Here is a 23297-nt window from a genome sequence, read left to right as displayed (position 1 = left end):
GTGCCGCTTCTCCAGTAAAGCATTTCTCACTTTTGTGAACTTCTGGTGCTTTTAACACACCAACCTATGTACCTCATCAGGATGGCCGAGTGGTCTAAGGCACCAGACTCAAGGACTCCTGTCTTCTCATTGCTTGGCTGTTCTGGGGTTTCCCAAAACCGATGAATCTTAGAGACTAACGAGCAACTTCACGATGTACGTACGAGCTACTTTTTCGTGGGTTTCCCAAAACCCCTCTTAATCGATCATTTAACGAGCAAGTATAAAGTACTTCTTTGTTAACCCCTTTTGTGAAAAGGAATATGAAGTAAACATGACATAATTTAACAAACATTTAAGCGAAAGCGTATAGATAGGCACAAAATGGGACCCTTATTGTTTCTAAGAGAAAATAAAATAAATGACTGACATGTCGTAAAAGAAAACCAAGTTTAACTGTGTGAACAGTGTATGCGTCCTGCACGACGTCTTTGATTTAAAGCAATATTTTTTGTCACGCTGCCATCGTTAGGAATCACAGTGTTTCAAGAGAAAATACTGTTGTTATTTAAAGTTGTTGGGTGGGTTGGAACTCCTTTTTAATTGGTCTTATTAACGTGACGTCTGGAAAAATTAACTACTAAGCTTGGCACATGTCACTCAACAAATACAAGACCTATAATCAAATTTAAAAACAAGTAGGTCTAAGCTTTACCGTAAACAATCAAGACAGAACATAAAACGGCATTCGAACTTAAAATATTGTATCGACCGCGGGTTTCGGTACGGAATGGAGCAGGCGTGGGACTCAGGGAATGGGGTTGAACAACACATTTAAGAACTCAAATCGGGAAAGGTACACACACAGGGACAGGGGTTACAGCGCTGCACCTACGCTAACATACACACACACGAAGGGAAGAGACTGTATCTTAGCCTCCGTCCCACTATATACAGTCCGGTAGTCCCCAGGTGCCGTTCTCAGCCCGCCCTGCGTGGCGCTACATTGTAATGTTACATGTTTTACGTTCTTTATGGAATTTAAATACAATTTAAACCCCATCAAAAGTAATAAAAGTGGGAGTATTATTAAAACATTTGACTTATGAATATGAAATTTACCCAAGATGACTAATAAATTCATAACTGTATAAATAAATGTTATTTTTTCGAATTTACTCTTACATAGTACAACAAAATATCATAATCCTTAATATAAACACTTCCGTGACGTGAATTGAATGTGCTCTGTCTGGCGATCTCTGTCACTAAGGTTGGTGCAAGAGGTAGCCAGGTTTAAGAAGCACTTAGTGATTAACGAGTGGGTCGGGGAGCACGCATATTACGAAGGATTTAACGTTCTACTTTAGTTACGATAGGTTTTGGGAAACACTCGTAAATCAACGATCGATCTTAAGAGCGAGTTTACTATGTTCTTAGCGCTAAGATGCTTTTGGGAAACTCACCCCTGGTCTCTGAATAGAGGCGTGGGTTCAAATCTCACTCCTGACAGTCGCTCCCTTTTCCCTCTCTTGCATTTGTCCCGTCTTGTTGTGCTCGCTAACAACGACGGGAAGAGGAAAACGGAGAAACCGGTTTGTGGGCACATGATGTGCAGGGAAATGCTTCGTGAACACTAACACGTTATTAACAGAAAATCAAATGGGCTTCGATTTCTGCCTTAAGAACTGTTTGGGGTGCCTGTAATCGAGTAAAGATTCACGGCAAGGTATGCATTCAAAGGAAAAAGACCGAAATATAAATCCAGAAGAAGATTTCATAAAACATATTGTTGTCCTTGCGGTTTCTCCTGTATTTAATTAAATGTGGCATTGTGAAATCAACCTGTAGCCCTACGGAAGGCAGAGTGACAACGACAGGAGCAGAGAGGATTATATCAGAGCTCGAACAGGGAGTTCGAAAATATAGGCAGATCGATTTATAGAACATTTGATTTAAACTTTCCTATCTGCTCGGCCTTAGTGAAGTTTTTGTAGCTGTATTTCATCTTCTGTCTATTTCTATACTTTACAGTAGATAGTGTTTAGCCAGAGACGAGAGATACAAATGCTATACCCCCACAGCAGCTGCCGATTCCGATAACCTTAACTAAAGCAGAAAGATCAGTTTCTGCTCGAGTCAGACGTTTTCTGAACTGTAAATCTCCAACACGGACTGGAAACGCTTTGTGTCCGGACTCAGTGGTTATATAAGAAAAGACTCAGAGAGCTGCATGCGCGGCTCATTGCTCTGCGCTCCCCGTGAGGAATGCGCGCGTCCTCCCTCCCCAGTGGGCAAAAGACGTATAATATACGTCTATTAAACGCATACCTTAGACGTCTAAATGTGGTCTACAATTCGTCTAGAATGAAATTCTAATATACGTCTAAAGTTATACGTCAATTATACGTCTATGTTTAGACGTTCATTATACATACATGGTTGGAGTTCTATTATACGGATAAATTTAGAGGACTATTATACATATATGGTTGGAGTTCCGGATAACTTTAGAGGTCTATTATACGTATATGGTTAGAGGTCTATTATACGGATAACATTAGAGGTCTATTATACGTATATGGGTAGAGGTCTATTATACATCAAAGATAGGTTTTATATGTGTAGAAACAAGTAAACCAAGCCAATGATTAGGTTTAGAAATTTATTCTGAAAATACACATTCACACCTGAAACATATGTATTTCAAATTATACATTGTATACAATCAATCAACAATCAACATATGGGCAATAATCATAAAAAACACAACTAGTCTTAAACTTCAGCTACAAATTCTGGCAACATGGCAATATACAGTATAGTAATGACAAACACAAAACTAATTACATTAACACACTAACTCAAAACCACATTTTGATTCAAATATACATTTTAAAATGTACAACTTCTATATTTCCAAGAAAAAAAAATACCAAAAACCTATTATTTTCAGAGTCCAGATCTCCTGGCCCCCTGCCTTGCATATGCATTCTTCAAGTAACACATTGCGTGCTCCTTTATTTCTTTTTCTGTTGATGTAGGGTGGGACTTCAGCACCGCAGCTAGGAGAAAATTATATAATATTACTTCCCAAATAAATGATGATTAATATCTTCTTTAGTATAATCTAAAAAATGAACGGTTTACTAAGCTCAAAGCTGAAATAAATGTATAAAATTTGGCTTGCATCATAGCAGTTGAGCAATAAAGTCTGTCCTAATTAAAGAGTATCCAAAGTTTGAAAGTACAACATAGAATAAGAATAAGAGAAACGGCAAAACGATTTTGTGTCATCTTCCCCATTCACACTATTTTATGTGCCATTTTTTTGCTTATTCACATACTATTTTAATCAAAATAATATTAAGAAAGATCTGTACGTATTCAGATAGTATTATTATTGTTCTTGCTTAGTCGTCAAAAGAGGATTGCTGAGATATTTGCGGATATAGTTCTACGTTTGAAAAACGTGTCCAAAATGGTGACCAACGAATACTAGCAATGCATTGTGGTATATAACTGGAAAATATGCTGGGTTCGATATTTTCTCAATGTATGCGTTTATTAATGTTGTCGATATTATGGTTGAAATTTAACATTGATAATACATCGCAGCTATGTGCCCCCTGCTATGAGCTGATGTGCAATTTTAACGCATGCAGTTAGTAAGGATCGGTCACTGTTGTATGGTATAATATATAATGACATTATGGAATAGGATGGGGACAGGCCTGGCATCACGGGGGGAGGGGGGAATGTTGCCCCTTCAGTTTTGGGCAAAAAGATTTACCTAACTTAATTTGCTCCCTAAAAAAATAGTTGTACTTTGTCAATGGTCAGACAACACTAAATGACACGAACAGTCACTCAGTCTGTTTGATGGGCAGGAGGGCTATCCGTCCAGGAACTGCACATATCAGTGTCGTTATTGAGTGTCAACATTACGATCCTGTTTGCTCAGGTGGACCGATTCCTTGCAGTAGTTTATCATTATATTAAAATCGTTATATAACTAGGACTAGTTATAGCAGTCTGTGCTTTCTGTTGGATTTACAACATTTTTTTCTTAACGATTCAGAACGTCCATGTAGCTGCAAAAATGAACGTTTATGGTACTTTTCGCTCCAGGCAATACAAACCGTGAGAGTGACGAAAAATGTGAAACTGAACTTCATCGCAAATACCAGATTGCTAGTCGTTATCTTCTATCATGAAGCACTAATCAATGGCATAGCTGCGAGATTTCATTTGGGTAGCTGTACCGTACAGCTCCGTTTCAACCGAAATATCACTCCCCCCTCAGAATTTCAGACGCCCCCCTACAGATTTTTCCCCGGGCACCGCGCACTGATGGGGGACGGGGTGTCCAGGAAATGGTATCAACTTTTCTCAAGAAAATAAAAATAGAAACTCTATAGGCACTCAAACATTTTACTGTTTTTTTTCAGGCAGGTGGCAAGACCCCCTCAGCAAAACCCTTGTATGCCAAGCTGTGGGCATTGATTCGTCGAATATACGTATATTTACGGCGAAATTACGTCTATACGTATATATACGTCGCCTAAAATAATTTACTTCGTGCACTGTGCAGAGTGCCGTATACTCCTAGTTGCGGCACACACGATACATACAGTAAAAAGCCTCAGGCACTGTGTTAGATGTGTTTTCGACGTTATATATGCGTTTATTCATGTCGTCGATTTTACGGTTGCAATTCGACGTTGATTATACGTCGAGGCGACGTATATATACGTATAGACGTAATTTCGCCGTAAATATACGTATATTCGACGAATCAATGCCCACTGGGTCCTTTATTACCTTCATACACTCCTCTCAAACCACAGCAAACTCCCGGAATATTTCGGTGAACACATACTTTATTTCCGAGATCACAGGCAGAAACAATAAACACGATGAAAACAGGAAGGTATTATGATCGTAGGGGGAAATGCACAAAAATACATTTCCTAATATCCAATAAAATCTAGTCACGTTTTGATGCTATTCTGATGTATCTGAATAGTTTTGGCACAGTTGTTACAGCAAGGAGACACAAACTTTTTTTTATTTCATTCGAGCTGTAGTTTTGATTCCATTTGGAAAAACTGCACTCACCAGAAACTGAAATGGGTCGTGTTTACATAATGCATAATGTAATAGCAACGTTTGGAGTTTAATCTTGCTACGAGTCCTTTCCTGTTATAGGAGGCGTTTTAGGACTTTTTTAGCTCAGATAAAGCTATCAATTCATCTTACAGTTCTACTACATCAGTAATAGCAACGTTATCTTTACCTAGCACTAAATGTAGCTTTAAATAAGAGTACATTTTAAAACATATGTTAAAATAAATGGTATTCCATATATTGTTACTTTGTGGTATTTAGAATGTTTATCTGAGGATGCAATGGAAAGTATTATACCTTGCGAAACATCCAAGACAAAGGTAAAAGAGGCTCATATTTTAATAAACTTTTCGATCAAAAGAAAACCACAATCTGTATGGTATCATCGTCAATATCCCAAGAAGTTCAGTTGAAAGATTTGAAGAAACTCTCCAAGAAGCAACTGCAGTAGCAGAGTTTTGATTTGAACCGATGTTTGCAGCTCAAAAGTCCTCGAAACAAGCAAAGACAGGGATGTTTTGAGTGTCACCATGATCCTCTTCTCAATCCAAAAGAAAGGTTTTGTATGGTACTGATCCTACTAGAAAAAGAGTCAATTTCCGCCTGCACTGTTGTCCCTCCAAACGTTTTGTAAGACCTCTGGAAGATTATTCAGTAGAATCCTGGTCCATTTCTTCTACTAAACAAGACTATGGGAGTGCGTATTTTGATGTCGAACTGGGATTTAAATAAACAGAAACACTACACTACATTGGGCTACGCGTATGACAAAACGTGTGCGTTTGGAGTCGACCTTTCGATAGCTCAGTTGCTAGAGCGTAAAACTGTTTAAAAAAGCAGTGGGCAATTGTTATGTCGCTGTTTTGAATCCGGCTCGAAGGATGGTGTTTTCTTGTTCCTTAATTAAAAAGTGAAAATAGTGAATTTGTCTTTCACTTTGACGTTCACCGAAAGCTCAGTAAACAGAGAAGCAGAGGCTCCTCTTCTGAATTCTCTTCACATCTAATTGTCTTGCTTTGGCCTTTAAAATGCGCTCTGTTGACTGTTCACTCTTCCTAACACAATTAAAGACCTGCAGAAAAAGTTCACTATCGGGAGTTTAATTCAGTGGTAGCACGCACGTACTATATGAAGCTTCGTTTTCATTCGCCGGCGTCTCCACTCTGGATGTTCCTATCTCTACAGGAAAGATATTGCTGCTTCCAACACAATATACTGCAGCCAAATCTGATAGTGATATTGTCAGTGATTGTGGGCCATGTGTTCCTGCTGTCAGCCTACTATGTCATGTTCATCCACACCCAGAAACATTACTGCTGTAGCACTAGCAATAAATAGGCGCAGTTGATAAAGCATGAATCTCTTAATCTCAGAACTGTGGGTTCAGTCCCCACATTGTGTCCCTCTGTGTCAGTTTGATCCCCCAAATCCTCCTAGCATGACCTGATGGTGTAACAGTGATACCCAGTGCCTTATGACCTTTGCGGAATTCAGCTTTCTTTCCACTTGATTCAGATTTTGATCTGAAATCATCGACCGAACAAGAGTTTGTCTAAATTGTGGGAGATCTGCTCACAAGCATTAAACACTTCAGCATTTACTTTTCGAATACCACACTTTGTCAAAACACTGCCGCTTCTTAAGCTAATAAGAAACGGTTTTTGAGCACGCATTGTATTGTTAATGCTTATATTCAAAAAAATAAATTCACATAATGGAATTTGGATGGAACAAAGTAGTCCAGCCCCTTTACAACATTACATACCCACTGATTAGAGTTTAAAACTACAGGAGCAGGGGTAACAATAATAGCAACAACGTGTTTGGAGTTTGGCATTTCTCATTTCTTATGCAGAAACATCGTATCGGAATGAGCTGCCTTAGATAAAAGAGGAATTGCGGCTTCAGATCATTTTTACAGAGCATTGTGTTGTTCTGTTCATGCCGACTACACGCTTTAAATTTATGTAATTTACTGCAAGCGTTGCTTTTCCAGGTTTTTCTGAAATTCCTCGCATTTGAGCCAGCACTAAAATATTTCATTCAGGTTCGCCGAATACATCGTGGAAACAGTATTTCCAACGGAATGCTGTCACACATGAAACTGTTTTGTTATTCGGCTCTGAGGTTTGAAAATGAAAATGAAACGGGGGTCACTTCATAGGCTTGAAAGAAGTCCAAGCAGCATAAAAACCTGCAAATTCTCACAAATTGCATTGTGCTGCACCTTTCCTCTGCTGTTTTTATAATTGAGGTTTCAACATTTGAATGCATACCTTACTGCTGCTAATCACATTCACGTGCTCATGAAGCTTTTTCCTGTCCATTATGTTCTTGCTAAGCAGTTTCTCCGTTTTCCTCCTGTTGTGATTGTCAGCGAGTACAAGAAGACTGAAACAGTGTAAAGACAGGTAAAAAAAGACACGGTAAAATGCCTGACTGTCGGGAGTCGGATTTTAACCTGTGCCTGTATTTGGAGAGCGGAGCACAAAGCTTAAAAGACACAAATCTATAAATTTTCTATTTTAAACCACTCGACTATCCTGAAGAAACGCATGCTGAATGCACCAGTTAAATCCGATTTTCCTTAACTTTAGGACAATTGACACGACTGGACAAACACAATTTGTGGCATTTAGCATGACATAGTCTTGCAGGCAGGCAATGTTCTGTCCCATTACTTATATTATTTTATCGTTTACTTGTTTATAAAAACACGGTCTTCTCGTTCCTAAGTCAGATTGTTAGTGCTTTCGAACGTTACTTTCAACCTAGACTGACAGCTCACCCGATCTGTTTGTGATCAGACTGTGGAGTGGGGGCTGTACCAAACGCACGTTCCTTCCTAATGCTGAGGCGATCATTCGGAAGATGGGTGTGAAGAAACACAGGCTTTGTCGACTAAAAAACAGGGCAGAATATGCAAGAACCCTAATCACTGGCAACAGTTACATTCTCTTACTATAGAGACTCCTACATTGCAAGTTTTTTAAAGACTCTGTAACTCAAGGAAAGTAGTGACAAATGAAACAGGCACAGGTGGGGTTTGAACCCACAAACATTGGTTTACAAGACCAACACCTTACCACTTGGCCACCGCACCCGAATAATGTTGTTCAAATTATTCTTTTCTGAATCTGGTTTACATCTGGAGGCAGCAACAAAAAAAAAGGGATTCTTAACAAGGAGATACGCTGCAGCGGTGTGATTCCAAGAGATGCCCCCGAAAAGACTGGAGCTTTAATCCAGCTCTTTAAGCGTTCGGCCGCAATACTCTCGAAAGCGGCTCTTCAGCTCTTGTTGTCTGACCTAGTAGTGTTATGATGCGTGGAAGCGACTGCAGCTTCATTTTCTGAGATGCATTCTCTCACGTGGTAAAACCTCAACTTCTTTGGCATCTCTGGATATAGTTCTTCTGTAGAGCAGGCTTTCACACCTCTGCTTATAGTGCCCTTGAAGTAATTTTATTTTTATAGAAAGACGCATTCCAAAACGATATCTCCTGCTTAAGAAATGCTTTATGCGGTGTGTTTGATTAAACGGACAGTTTTCTAATTGTAGAATGCACATCTGTGCAGCAATTGTACTGGATTTGACTGGGATTCTGAAGTACTTCTTGCAAAGGTATTTAGACTTTCATGAACCTATAATAAAAAAGCAAACCTGAAACTCCCTAGCTTCCAATCTCTGATGTTACTGTCCTGAAACTCAGACGTGATGTTCTGCAGACATGCAGTGTCCCTTTGCTCTTGTTGTTTTCAAAATGACCTCCGTTGTCGGGCGCAGTTGAAGTGGAACTGGCCTGACTGCACAGGAAAGTACGGAATGATAAAATGTTTCTACAGCTAAAAATGCCCCTTTAGACACTCGTCACGTCTCTGTGAAGAACGGGCAGGTAGAGAGGTTTTACAGATGCTCATGATGTTTCGCACGGGGTGTTACCTGTTGTAGTGTCTTCCCAGTGGGCAAAAGATGTAAAATATACGTCTATTAAATGCATACCTTAGAAGTATAAATGTCCTCCGTAATTTGTCTAGAATGAAATTCTAATATACGTATATCATTATACGTCAATTACACGTCTATGATTATTTGTCCATTATATATAAATGGTTGGAGTTTTAATATACGGATCAATTAAGCGGACTATTATACATATATGGTTGGAGTTCTATTATACAATTAACTATAGAGAACTATTATACACATATGGATAGAGATCTATTATACATCAAAGATAGGTTTTATAGGCATAGAAACAAGTAAATCAAGCCAATGATTTGGTTTAGAAATGTATCCTGAAAATATACAATCATTCACACCTGAAAAATATCTAGTTCAAATTATAGTACATTATGTACAGATGCAGCCATTCAAAATGGGTGAGGTATTTCACGGCATACCGCGACACGCCCACCGGGGTATCACGCAGTTCACGTGTGTCACGTGACTAACTATCCGGCGTCGCCTTGTAAAACCGCCAGGGGGAGCTTAACCTCTCATGTACAGCATTTGAGCCTTTAATTTTGAACTGTGTATTACAGCATGTTAATCATCAGTCATTAAAATGTTGGTATATTTTATGAAAGCAAGATTGCTCAGTTGGACAAAAGTACACAACCTACCTTTATCAGAAATATTTATGCATCAAAGCCTTTACTGAAGATATTACTAATAGTATTAATAATGGATGACTTTGGACAAGCTGTATACTCAAAGTATAATTTCTTTAGCACATTTGTACAAGCACTTGGAATCTGTCCAAGCCATACTTTGTCAGGCATTTTGTTTTACTTCAACGGGCATAAAAACTTCCTTGCTTTTAACAGGGCGTTTCATAATTTCTAACTGCGAAAATGATTTAAAATGCGACACCTATCATATCTAATTTCACCACTGAAGGGAAATCTTAGAAGCTGAGCATAAAAAAATAGGAGCATACTGTTGTCACGCCCTCTGCAGCCAGAGGGCGCTCCTTCTCTGTCCTGTCCCTAGTTTCCGGTCTGCTGTCCTTCCTGTCCTTCTCTTTCCCTTGGGCTATATATTTCCGGGTCTTGCACTCTGTCCTTGCTCAGCATTGAGGTTCGGATGTCCTGAGACCCGCCTAGCACCAGGGCGCCCCACGTCCGCTCCCTGAGGGCATAGGTTTCTATACGGCATTCCTGAACTCTTTGCACTAATGAGCCCGGGCCTTTTTCCCGTCTCGCCGCTACGCATATGGGTCTTTTTCTGCCCTCCTGCTCCCCACGGTTTGTCCCTTCGGACGTCCGTGACAACTGTAACGCGTGTGAAGGCCATAAACGATATTAATTTTGGAACATAAACATACAGTATATGGTTGGTCTCGGTACTTTAAAGAAAAAAATACACACCAGTATTCCATTTCTCCCTAAACATTGTAAGCTTCAAAGTCTTTAACTAACGTGATACCGGAGTCAACAAGCATACTTTTAGAATTACTTTTGAGCAACTAATAAGAAGCGCGAAACGGTATGCGTTTTAGTTTCGTTTTGTGCTGGGACCGTGGATTGATTAGAGATATCAAGTACATACAAGTCATTTTTTAAATGTTGTAGTTCGTCTTGAAAAAATGTTACGAGTACATCATCTATCAACAATTACACAGGTTCTGTTTCCATATTGCGGATTTTGGTTACGTAATATTATTTTCTAGATTTCACGTTGTGAATATGATGGGATGTCTGATGGGATGTTTCTAAAAATCCATCCTCTGTAAAACGTCTTCTCTAGTTGTCCTGCATATGTATTCACTAATGAAGCTGTGTGTTCTGAGCCTGGATCTCTACATTTCTGTATGACAGCTTGTGTTTAAATTGAGTGTAAGGCAAATTATGCTTCTAAAGTCATGGTCAGCATTTATTTTTGTACTGTGCTGTAAACTTGTTCTGTGCCAAGTCACATTATTTTGTAGCGTTTTTATAGCGTTATCAAATACGGTGTTACTGTAGTTTCCTGACTCTCATGTCACATGGTCTGTGATTGAAACCTGTAAAACCGGTTTAATTCGTCACAGCCAGCACTCTTCAGGTGTGAGGGTCTTCTGCTCAGAATGAAACGCTAAAATGTTTGTGTATATTCTAATGGTAGTGGGGGCAGGGTGTGTGGGAACAGGTTTGGTTGAAATTGCATTGGAGATCTATGTTCTTCACACCTGAAACATTTTCTCTGAAAGCATTTTCTTCGCAGTTTAACCGATCTTGTTACAGCATGTTAAAGTTTACTATTATTTACCATATTAATTTTAAGTGCTTAATGTAAAATCTTGTAAAAATATATTTTCATTGTTCAAATATACATTAAGTCTGACTATCATATAATAAGTTAAATACAAAACTAAAGAAAAAATAGGGTTAAATATAATTCAAAATATTTTGCTAACAATGTTAACTGTTTATGAATAATAAAATGTATTAACTAAGGAGTAGGATGGCACAGTTGTTAGTATGTTTTTTGTTTTGTTTCTTTTTCATAAATACAACAGTAGTACCTGATGTCTCAGTGGCTTTCAAAATTAAATTATGCATGCAAACCTGTGAATTAGAAAGATAACTAAGATATCCATCCATTATATTCCATAATATCCATGAAATATATGGCGCTGAAATATGTGTGACGCAGTGGTGGCCTGACACGGTGAGGTGCGCTGGCAGCTGTGTGATGCAGTGGTGGTCGGGTATGTAGAGCTGCACTGGCAGCTGTGTGTTGTGACGCAGTGGTGGCCTGGCACGGTGAGGTGCGCTGGCATCCGTGTGATGCAGTGGTGGCCTGGCACGGTGAGGTGCGCTGGCAGCTGTGTGATGCAGTGGTGGTCGGGTATGTAGAGGTGCACTGGCAGCTGTGTGGTGTGACACTGTGGTGGCCTGGCACGGTGAGGTGCGCTGGCAGCTGTGTGATGCAGTGGTGGCCTGGCATGGTGAGGTGCGCTGGCAGCTGTGTGATGTGACGCAGTGGTGGAAATGTTCACCATGTTTCACCATGCTGAAAATGTTTGTACCAGACTTTTTTGAGGCGTGTTTAATTGTGTCTGAAGTCTGATGTTGTAAATTTTATTGTTAAAAAGATCCATGAAAATGTCACTACTGAAGTTAGCTGGTACTGTTGGTATTGTAAGTGGCAAGTAGAGCTCATATTTTAGATTTTGTGTAGTTGCTAGCGTTGAACTGTGTGTTGGATGCAAATGAATATATTCATTATATGCCAGCGCAACTCACCGTGCCAGGCCACCACTGCGTCACACCACACAGCTGCCAGCGCACCTCACGGTGCCAGGCCACCACTGAGTCACAGATTAAATAAAACCTCACTCGTACCAAACAAATTTATATTTCTAAATATCACAACATGATCGAATTTAAGTCATTTTAATAACAATGAATAGTCACCTAGGCGTTACAATATAAACATTTATATTGATTTAAATTACGTTTTGATTTAAATCGCAAATGCAGGTTTAAATATATGTGTTTTTTGATTCACAATCAGACAAATGCAACATAAATTGATATCTTTGTCTTCTAAGTATCTTAATAAATTTTCAGCATAGCTTTCTCCCCGTTTAGATTTATTTTGGGATCAAACGTGGAAAGATTAGATTGTAATCGTTTTTATTTTTTAAATACATTTTAGAAAAGTGTAATCTATACTAAAAAGCTGTACACCACCTGCTATAAAGATACATATTGTAATACTTTCGGGTTCGGATAGGACAGACACAAGAACTCAGACTTGCGGAGTTAAAGCAAGTTAAAGCCTTGATTTTATATATCACCTTTAAAAGTGGCATCTCAAAGCAAAGTAAATACCCAACACTGATTGTACCCATCTGTCATGCTAATAAAGCAGCTTGAATTGAATTGAGAGAGAGGGGGGGTATATTTGCTTTGTGTATAAAGTACATTGTGAATGTTTTCACAGCCTTCACTTTGTAGTTTTTATGCCATTTTTTGACCACGCACGAATATTCCTATGTCCGTATCTTTGCAAGGGAATCAGTGTGAATTTTAATACTAATTAAATGACCGCGGGCACTTTCCACCCCCTCTACATTCTCAGAGTAGAACAGACTAACCTTCTAATGAAAGACGGTCCACCCTCCACGGACAGGAAAAGTCCCCACAGGCACTTAAACTTAATATGGTCAGTAACAGTAAACAGTAACATGGTCAGAAGAGCACGTACAAACGTTTCCGAAATAACCACATGTAAGACTCTGATGCTTAAAATGTTTAGGGAGAAAGTGGAATACTGGTGTGTATTTTTTTCTTTAAACTACCAATACCAGCCATATACAGTCTGTAACGTAGGGATTTCTATATGTCTTTATTTAGTGGTTACATTAGTGACAAAGGCTAAACTTTTAGCTTCAGTAACGTGTACATATCTCCCCTTTTTATAAAACGACTTGGTTGAAAACTGTTCCAGAGCCACTGTTGTTTCATCAGTGAAAAGTACATCATGAAATGCCTCTCCCTGTTCAATCCACTGGAAAAAAGAAAGGAGCATAAAGCTTCTGATGGTCATAAACGATATTCATTTAGGAGCAGCATCAGAGGTATGTTTTTAACTGCACTGCATTAGAGAGAATACCATAGTGTGTGTTTTTTTTTACTCCCTGGCGGAAACTGGATTCCAGAAGAATCAGTATGGCTCAGAGATTAAATAAAACTTCACAGACATTAACGAAGAGCATAACGCGTGTACTGTATACACTGCAAGTACAACCCCCCTCTCTGCAGGAGTGCTGGCTGTGATGAATTGAACCGGTTTCACGGGTATTTTCAAAGTAGGAGGCGAGATTTCCAGCGAAAGACACCTCCCCCCATCAAAAACCCAGTAAGTAGAGTACTTACTAGTTAAAGGCTAGGCTCCCGACTACGGCGAAAGGAACCCTTCTTTCATTAGAAGACAATGAACATATTTTAGCCCTGAATGAATTAATAGCAAACACGGTTTACATAAAAGACATTTTTCCAAGAAAGCTTAGCCTTTGTCACTAATGAAACCACTAAATAAAGACATAAATATAAAAATCTTAAGATTTTTAAAATACATGACTTTGCTAAAATTTATTTGAAAATAAAAACAATTACAACCGCCAGGGGAGAGAGAGAACAGGGGAGGGATGTTGGTTTTGCATAAGGGGCGGGGCTATGGAAATTATGTCTGTTTGGGAATGTGTAGTTACATGTTCTGGCTGTTTGTGAATTATCGTTGTTGAGTATGGAGTGTTGAGGTATTGATTTTGTGTAATGCTTTATGTTGAAAATTGAGGTGGATTTTGTTTATGATAAACAGGATAAACTGGGATGGGAAGAAGGTTTGGTTTTGCATAAGGGGCAGGATTATGCTAATTGGAGGACTTTGCGAGAGTAAAATGGTTTGATTATTTGATTTTGTATTGTGGTTGTTATCTATGTTTTTGGTTGGTATTATGTTTATATGGTTGTTTTTGTTGGTTGGTTGTTATTATGGTTGTTAATAATACGATCTATAGTTGAAATCTGAGCCTAAATAAAAAGAAAAAGCAAGTGATTAGGTTTATGAGCAATCTAATTACTTATTCGTTTAAAACGCTATATAAAATAAAGTTTATTATTAATTTGCTAGACAGAGCGGTGAACATTATTATGCATAAGACAAAGATAACGATCCTGATCAGTTTAAAAATCTGTGTACGCTGTAAGGTTTTTACTTCTTAAACTTTTAAAATACATGTTTTGAATAGAAAGAAATCCTCTTCCTGGTACAGTATGTATAGCAAACCAGCACGTCTTTTTTCTCCAATCAGAGGGGTGTCAGATGGTGTCAGCCAATCACCATTCTGAAGCCCTACCATAATCTCTGGTATGGGGAGACCCCAGAATTCTGTCCCATAGTTTAGACAGATGATAGATACTTTAATTGATCCTGTGAGGGAAATAAAGTAAATCATTTTCATTTTAGGAAATTATTAAACGCTCGGTTAAAAGCAAAGGAGATTGTCTGTTATAGTGGACATAAAAACAAGAGTTCGCTGGCATTATATCCTGGAAGACACAGACCGGCGCCAGACCGGTAAAATGCCTGATTAACTAGGGATTGGACAGTTTCCAAGTGCTTGTACAATCGATGGAAATGTTCAAATAAATGTGCAAAAGAAATAAACAAAATAATAATTTATTTCTTTATCATATTGGGTAGCTAATGTCCTCTCTTTGCTAGTCAGTGGCTGTGTTTCTGCGTTGGGTAGCAACGGGTGACTGTTCTCAGGCGGAAGATGTAAACAGCTTAATGTTCGTGTTAAATAATTTTTTTAAATTCAATTAAACGGGCACAGTTAAGACATTAAATATACATATACATACTGTATACAGTACAGTTTGCATACGGTAATATGTTTATGTTACGCGATTAAAAAATAAATAAATAAAAATGAAAAGTCCAGCACCAGCTGGATTTGAATACACAGCCTGTCAGTTGGTAGTCACGCACCTAGACTAGTAGGCTACAAGACAGCTCGCATGAACAGGCAGGCGAAACAGCCCTACACAGCCCTGCCGCAGTACATGGATATAATCATACCGTTATTAAATTCTTGAGATATGCGATTCCATATTATATTCCCTTTTAATCAAATTCTAAAAGTATGCTTGTTGACTCCAGTATCACGTTAAAGACTTCGAAGCTTACAATGTTTAGGGAGAAATGGAATACTGGTGTGTATTTTTTTCTTTAAAGTACCAAGACCAGCTATATACTGTATGTTTATGTTCCAAAATTAATATCGTTTATGGCCTTCACACGCGTTACAGTATGCTCCTATTCTTTTTATGCTCAGCTACTAAGATTTCCCTTCAGTGGTAAAATTCAATATCTACAACGGGCACAGTAAAGACGTTTACAGTAAGTCTTTCTACGACAGACCAACGGACCACGAGTGCCCCTGTCGGTCAACCAATCACGTACTGCAGTATTTTGCGTCATCGCGCGTCACGATGCACGACACCGTAGTCAATTACCTCCGGTATGTGTCTGTACCACTCACTTTGAATGGCTGCATCTGTATGCTGCCTCCAATCCAAACTTGGCCAGAACCTCATCGTACAACTCCAGGCAGTCCAGCTGGATGGAAGACATCCCATTCTGAGCCCAGGTCCGCACCTGGCTCTCCTCAACCTAGAGCAGCCCCTCCAGCTCGACCTGCAGGCCCTCCCTGAGCCACCACAAGGCAGCCAGGGCCTTACCTACACTCTTACCTACAGTTACACTATAACTAACACACAAATACGGCCAATATTACAACAGTAACACTGCAATTAAGGCTTACAGTATCATTATTACTAACAATAACACAAACTTAGTAGTACACTAATAATACCAATAATAACAGTAATACTATCAAAAGAACTAACATGACAATGAGTATTAATATTCTGACACTAACACTATGATTATCACTAATATTAACATGAATACTAACATTAAAACTAAAATTAAAAGTAGGTCTATCATCAATAATTCTCACATGAATACTAGTATTCAGTAGTGCTATCATCATTAATACTCACATAGACACACAGACACTACACATACTCATGGACACACACCCACACACATCAAACACACATCAAACACCCACACACCCACAGATGCTAATAGTGATGAAAACACAGCACTCACAGATTTCTGTTCGTTGGTCTGGAAAGTTATAAAGTGCTCTAGAAATTTGCAAGCCACTCTGGACCTCAACACCGGTTGATGGGTCACTTCTGTCAGACACAGCATTGGAGCCCAAGCCCACCTATACACACATTCACACACACTGACAGATATACACCCACACATTCACACACATTATGACATACCTACAGACACACAACCACACACTCACACACATTCACACAAACATTACACACACTCACAGATACAAACTCACAGACACACATTCACAGACACACACATAGACACAGCACACACTCACAGGCACCACGCACATTTATACACACAATCAGACACTCACACACATACAGTACTCGCACACATTCACAGACACACACATACACACTGATAGACACCACACACTTGCAGACACACACCCACACACTAACAGACACACACCTGCACAATGACAGACAGATCACACTGACAGACATACATTCACACACTGACAAACACCACACACTCACAAGCACCACAAACTCACATACACTCTACAAACACTTATACTTATAATAACAGTAATGCTATCACTAAAACTAACACTACTGCTACTGTTAATACTGTTTAATATTAACATTAATATGACCATTAAAACTAAAATTATCAGTAGTGCTATCATCATTAATACTCACATGAACACTAGCATTAGTTGTACTCTCACTAATATTAACATAAATACACTAGCATTAGTATTAGTTGCTGTCCGTGACGTCACACCACACTTTGTGACGAAGGCGAGACATCTAGCCAGGCACAGTGACCTGCCGCGTGTCGCCATGGTTACCATACTTATGATTTGTAAACAAATGGAAAATGCATTTAAACTGTTACTTACACAAATTTATTAACTTTGAATATAATTTTCTAGCTCTACGATACAATTCCTAAATAATAATTTGAACAAATCATTCTTTAATTTCAGATTGAACATTATTAACACTAAACACATGTTAATTAATACATATTGACTCTTTTTTAGATTTTAAAATGGGTCAAGAACGGGAAAAGAATCAGTGCTCACCAATCGGTGAACTTAATCGATTATTCTACGTTTTTTTAGTTGAATTAATTGCTTGTCGATAGATAAGTGATCAATAACTCTCCTCGTGCGCTCTGCGCGTCTCCCGCGGTCTCGCTCTCCGATTCTGGCGCTCTGCCTGGTGTCTGTGACGTCACAGCGCTCTTTCTGACAGAGCAGAGTGCGTCTCCGCTGGAGGAGACTCCTGTCCGGAGCCCGGGGGGGCTTTTCTTACAGATATAACATCCCCAAAAACAAAACACACCGGGCTATTAAGAGAAGCGATTCATAACAGCAGGAGGAGGAGAATGACAAACCGAGAAATGAAATTCATTAAACACTAACAGAAAAAAAAATGTTTACTTCACAGAATAATGCGTTATAAAGCATACTCCTGTGGAGCAGAAGAGAAAGAGAAGGAGCACAGGCCTCTATAACAAGTGCTTTTAAACGTTTTAAACGAATCTCCATAGAATAGAAGCCAGGAGGATCAGACTCCTGATCCTGGAGGTTGAAGAGCAGCTCTCGGTTTTATTTTCACTCGATCTCTCAGTTCCTCTGCGGGTTTGATGATTTAATTAACTGTATAACTGTTATCAGACTCTGTTAACTGTATATTTATAAGACTCCGTGAGAGACCTGTGGGAGACGCTGTATCCCAGGGCTGGTGTGGAATCACACACAGACAGGTCTTCTGTGTGATCTGAGTCCCACTGCTCAGAGCTACAGACTGGTCAACTGGTCACCATTGTAGACACGACCATCAGTCTGCTGCTGCTGATAATCATATAACACTTATAAGAGTGGCAATACTGCTGTTCATTAAATCAGTAAAAATAATAATAAGAGATAATCACATATTGCTCAATTGTCAGTCAAACACTTCTGACAGATAGGTTTATTCCATGCTGAAAAATAGAAGAAAAATAAAACAATGTTTTGGCCGTGGAGCCTTCTTCGGGTGTAAGAGAGACAGGGCAGTAGGCAAAGGTAAAGTAGTGGGAGAACAAAGGCTGGGAGGGAGGAGGAGTGAGAGGCAGGAGCAGGGGACAGAAAGAGAGGCCAATCAAGAGGTGTGAAGTCAGAATAGATGTAGAGAGGTGTAACAGAAAGAGGGTCTTGGAACAGCTGTGAAGAGACGGAATGCTGGTTTAGTGAGAGAAGCGGGCAAGTGGCCCAGGGAGGAAGAGATTTAATCTGTTTCTCTACTGTGCATGTTTAAATCCACTTAATATTGAATATTAATATGGAATTTTACAACTAAGGCTAAATTTTGGTAGCTGAAACAGAAGTACTGTATAGTACAATTTTGTTTTGATTTGAACCGATGTTTGCACCTCAATAATCCATTCGTCATTGAAAGAAGAAAAGGCAGATGTGTTTTGAATCTCACGATGATCCTGTTCTCAATCCAAAAGAAAGGTTTAATGTGATCCCACTAGAAAAAAAGAGTCAATTTCTATATCTCATGATGTCCCTCAAACATTTTGTAATATCTCTGGGAGTGTATAGAGTAGAAGCTTGGTTAACTGCTTAAATTCAAACTAAACAGGACTATGGGAATGAGATTTGATTTCGAACTGGGATTTAAATAAATAAGAACGCTGCACTACATTGTGCTTTATGTAAAACAAAAGGTGGGCTTCCTGTGTTTTCGATAACTCAGCTGTAAGAGCGGAGGAATATAGTGGAAACAGCTGGGAACTCTTTGTTCTCTGGTTTGAATCTGGCTGGAAGAAAGGTGTTTTTTATGTTCTTTAATCAAAAAGTGAAAATTTGTCATTCACTTAGTTGTCCAACGAAAGCTGAGTAAACGGTGAAGCAGAGCCTCTTGTTCTGAATTTTTCTAACATTTTCTAGGCTTGTAGACTCCTCACTCTTCCTAAAACAAAGTGCCTCAGATAAAGATACAGTAGTTGTCGGGAGTTTAGTTCAGTGGTAGAGCACATACAGTACAGTACCTCGCATGTATGTGGCTGTTTTCAACCGCCGGCGTCTCCACTCTGGATTTCTCCCTAAGCGCGATATCTTTCCTTACTTGTGTGTGAATTTCAGCGTGACACATAAACCCTTTGTCTGTTTTATAAATATTCTATTTTAAATCAGTTAAAACAAAAAAAGAACTAATTACATACACGTAGAAAACACATGTATCTAATTTGAAAATGTGGGCAATGTATTACTAGTTGTGGAGCTGAGCTCACAGTAGAGCAGTTGATATTGTTAAACCACGTATTGTTTTTAAATTATACCACTAAACACTGACACGGTGTTTGTGCAGTCCTACCCAAGCTTTCTATCGAGTGGATGAGTCTCCTGTTCCATCTCCAATTCTTTCCGCACATTTCACCTGTTTCACCACCTTTATCATTAGATTATAGAGAATACTAATACGAGAATACTGTTTTGAAAGACTGTCTTAAATAATAATGTTGAAAAGGGTAATGATAAGAGTTTTTTTCATTAAGGTAACCATACATTTGCCTGTATAGTACAACTTCTTATCTATATCCGCAAATCCCCAATATTAATGCTGTCTCCTGAGAAACACAAGTGTAGAGTCAAATCATATTAAATAATACAACAAATCTATTCAATTAACACCCCTATGTGACAGAACAAATTTAAGACTTACACCCCTTTAAATATGTATTTCCTTAATTTCAGTTCTCTCCCCGGGATACCTGAAAATTCATTATAGTATAATAAAGTCTGTGCATGCATTACCTGTAATACAGCTACTAATACAGATAGCATTAAACTTCATTATTACGATATTACACTTTTATTAATAAAATATGTATTGATAAAATTCCTTGTGAATAATTGTAGTGTCTGGAAACCAATTGTTCATTACTTAATGACGATATTATTTCCACTACATTCAGGACAGTTCCAATGTAATCTATTGTTCCGCTTAGTCTGCTTAGTCTCCTACTTTAGTAATGTCTAATGGGCAGCAGCTGTTATTTTAGGTTCGTTGCAATTGAGAACAGGTTTTCTACAGAGCTGCTGACAAATTTCAGCAGCCAGTTTGTTGCAACTGACCCGTTGTAGCTACTAATCAGCAGCAAGGAGAAACAAAATTAGTTTTGCCTTTTTTTATAAAAAAAAGGAAAACCGAGAAGTAGTTTATGTGGTAATTTCAGGTACAATGTATGAACTAAAGTTAACTAGTCCCACAGTAATGCGTGGGATCCTATCAACAGAAAAAAAAAAATAGTTGTAACCCAAAAACACAACAAACACAAAACGAGAAGTCTTCCGGGAACCTAGGTAAATCCCTGTAGTAGTCTAGCAACTATAAAAAACAACCAAATGCAACAACTTTAAAAGAAAAAGGACATTAAAAACAAATCTGGGGAACAACAAAAACACAGAATCGAATGCGAGAGCTTTATCAAGTCTTCAGTGCTCCTCTCGTCTCAGTAGACCTCTCATATATTTGTGTACAGGTCAACTGGAGGTACACAGCTGATAGTAATTTAAGTAGGGAGCTGCGTCAGCATGCGTGGGTTGCAAATGGAAAAGTATAGGTTTATTCCATGCTGAAAATAGAAGTAAACACAACGTTTCAGCTGTGGAGCCTTCTTTGATTGTGACTCGAAATAAACCCTTACTTGTTCGTTTGATGTTAATTTATTTCCATCAAATACCTAAGAGTATCTAAACTCGACAGTTGCTTTCAATAGCTAAAGACACAGGCTATACTGCTCCAGGTGAGGCTCAAACTCACAACCTCGGCATCACTCCGCTGTGCACTGCTGTATAAGTACCGCGCGCTGACCGATTGCGCCACTGGAGCTGTGCAACTTGTGTTCTTCATACAGACTGACGGTGCAGAAACACAGGGTGAAAACGGTTTCGGTTGTGGATCCATCTCCACATGGGGAAAAGTAACAGTAAAATAGCAAGGAAAATACAAGAAAAGAAACTGAAAGAATTGTGCTAACAGCAAAGGGGACGGAGGGAGGTGGTCGGAAAAGTAAATCAACCCGGCTTATTTGTAGCGACATTTTTTGAGTCAATCAGCACACGGATTTCTCTTCATGTGCCTTAAACTGTGCAGTTTGTATTTTCGTTGTAGATAGGTTTCTTCAGACGTCCAGTAAAGTGACAATAATGGAGAACTAGCTGACGCACCCCGTTGTGAAGACCCTCTGTAAGGTGATTACACGTTTCATTTTCAAGTCGCCTCCTTTACACGCAATTGCAGCCCCGACACTGAGAGAAAGCATGAGAAATGGCTTCAATTTCAATGTGAAGCGCAGTTCAGGCTCGATGGCTTCACATCTCCCATCAATCAAATAAAATTGCAGTGAAGCGATCTAAATAAGACTCTGAAGTACTGGGAAAGGTGATTATTTTGAGCGTGCCTCCCAGGGTCTGCAACGAGGCTGAAGTTGGCTTCTTATTCGCCAGCTTCTTATTCGCGTTTTTCGTTCCACCTTAAATGCTGCTGCTGTGATGTTATGTCGCCTTTCGCCTGTAGATAGCTCTCTTCGATCAGTACTAATCCGGCTGGAGTACTGTAGACATCTTCACTTAAAGAGAATATCCAAATAAATAGCGACTGTCCAAATTATATTTTTGTATGGAATAGATTTCAGAAAATCGCAAACCAATTTTAAAAACTCACCACAACACGGACTTACACTGGGAAAAGGTGAATGCACTTTCTGCTTATTGCTACGGCCTTCCCCCCGATTATGAAAATGTCTCACAGTTCTGACACCGATGTGTGAAAGACAATGTAACAGACTATCAAAATCCTGAAGTACAAGAAATTTTAATGCACCAGTTTTTTAACTCTGATCCTAGGATGTCAGAATACATTGGGAAAAAGTATGGGACGAATTGCAATGGCACGCATTGTTGAGAATATCACTGACCTTGCCGATATTTGCAGGGGATATGAATGTTTTGCACATGTTGAACTACAACACGTAAAAATTGAGCTTCTTAGTCAATATCACCGGGAATGTCCAATAATGACGAACATCAGTAGCTTCAAGGAAACTTAGACTCACACATGGAGTTTTATCTTTGTATGGAGATTGGGAGAATTAATTTATACTCTCGTTGCTCATTAGCTAAATTATTTTAAAAATATGACACAGATTTGTTTGAGAAACTTGTAATTGCCTTAAAGAGAGTCTTCTTGAAGATGTGCACCAGCTAGCTCTCCACTGTCAATTGACAGGACTTGAGAAGAAACTGTTCTCATACAACCAACATACAAATTACACATCTTAAGGAACATGAAGAGAAATCCGTGTACTAAATAACATAAAACTGTCGCTGCAAATGATCACCAAGCTGTTTTATGTATCTGACCACCTCTTTCCTACTTTGCAGCGAGCACAAATCTTTTTGTTTCTTCATCGCTATTTTACTGTCTCTTTCCCCCATGTGGAGATGGATCCACAGCCGAAACTTTAGGTCGGTTCCT

At 38.9% G+C, this 23297-nt stretch overlaps 2 non-coding genes across 2 annotated transcripts; both read right to left on the bottom strand.

The window, feature by feature from the left end:
* Window positions 1-8140: 8140 nt before the first annotated feature.
* Window positions 8141-8212, bottom strand: trnat-ugu (transfer RNA threonine (anticodon UGU)). Its single transcript has one exon. It is a non-coding gene; the product is annotated as a tRNA-Thr (tRNA).
* A 13344-nt stretch (window positions 8213-21556) lies between these two features.
* On the bottom strand, window positions 21557-21650 carry trnai-uau (transfer RNA isoleucine (anticodon UAU)). The gene is made up of 2 exons: window positions 21613-21650; window positions 21557-21592 (listed from the first exon to the last, which is right to left on the bottom strand). It is a non-coding gene; the product is annotated as a tRNA-Ile (tRNA).
* Window positions 21651-23297: the final 1647 nt, after the last annotated feature.

This window comes from Lepisosteus oculatus, chromosome 14, assembly GCF_040954835.1.
Source record: "Lepisosteus oculatus isolate fLepOcu1 chromosome 14, fLepOcu1.hap2, whole genome shotgun sequence".
Classification (NCBI taxonomy): Eukaryota; Metazoa; Chordata; class Actinopteri; order Semionotiformes; family Lepisosteidae; genus Lepisosteus; species Lepisosteus oculatus.
The sequence above is the reverse complement of the archived record's forward strand: the minus strand, read 5'-3'. Positions and strand labels throughout refer to the sequence as shown.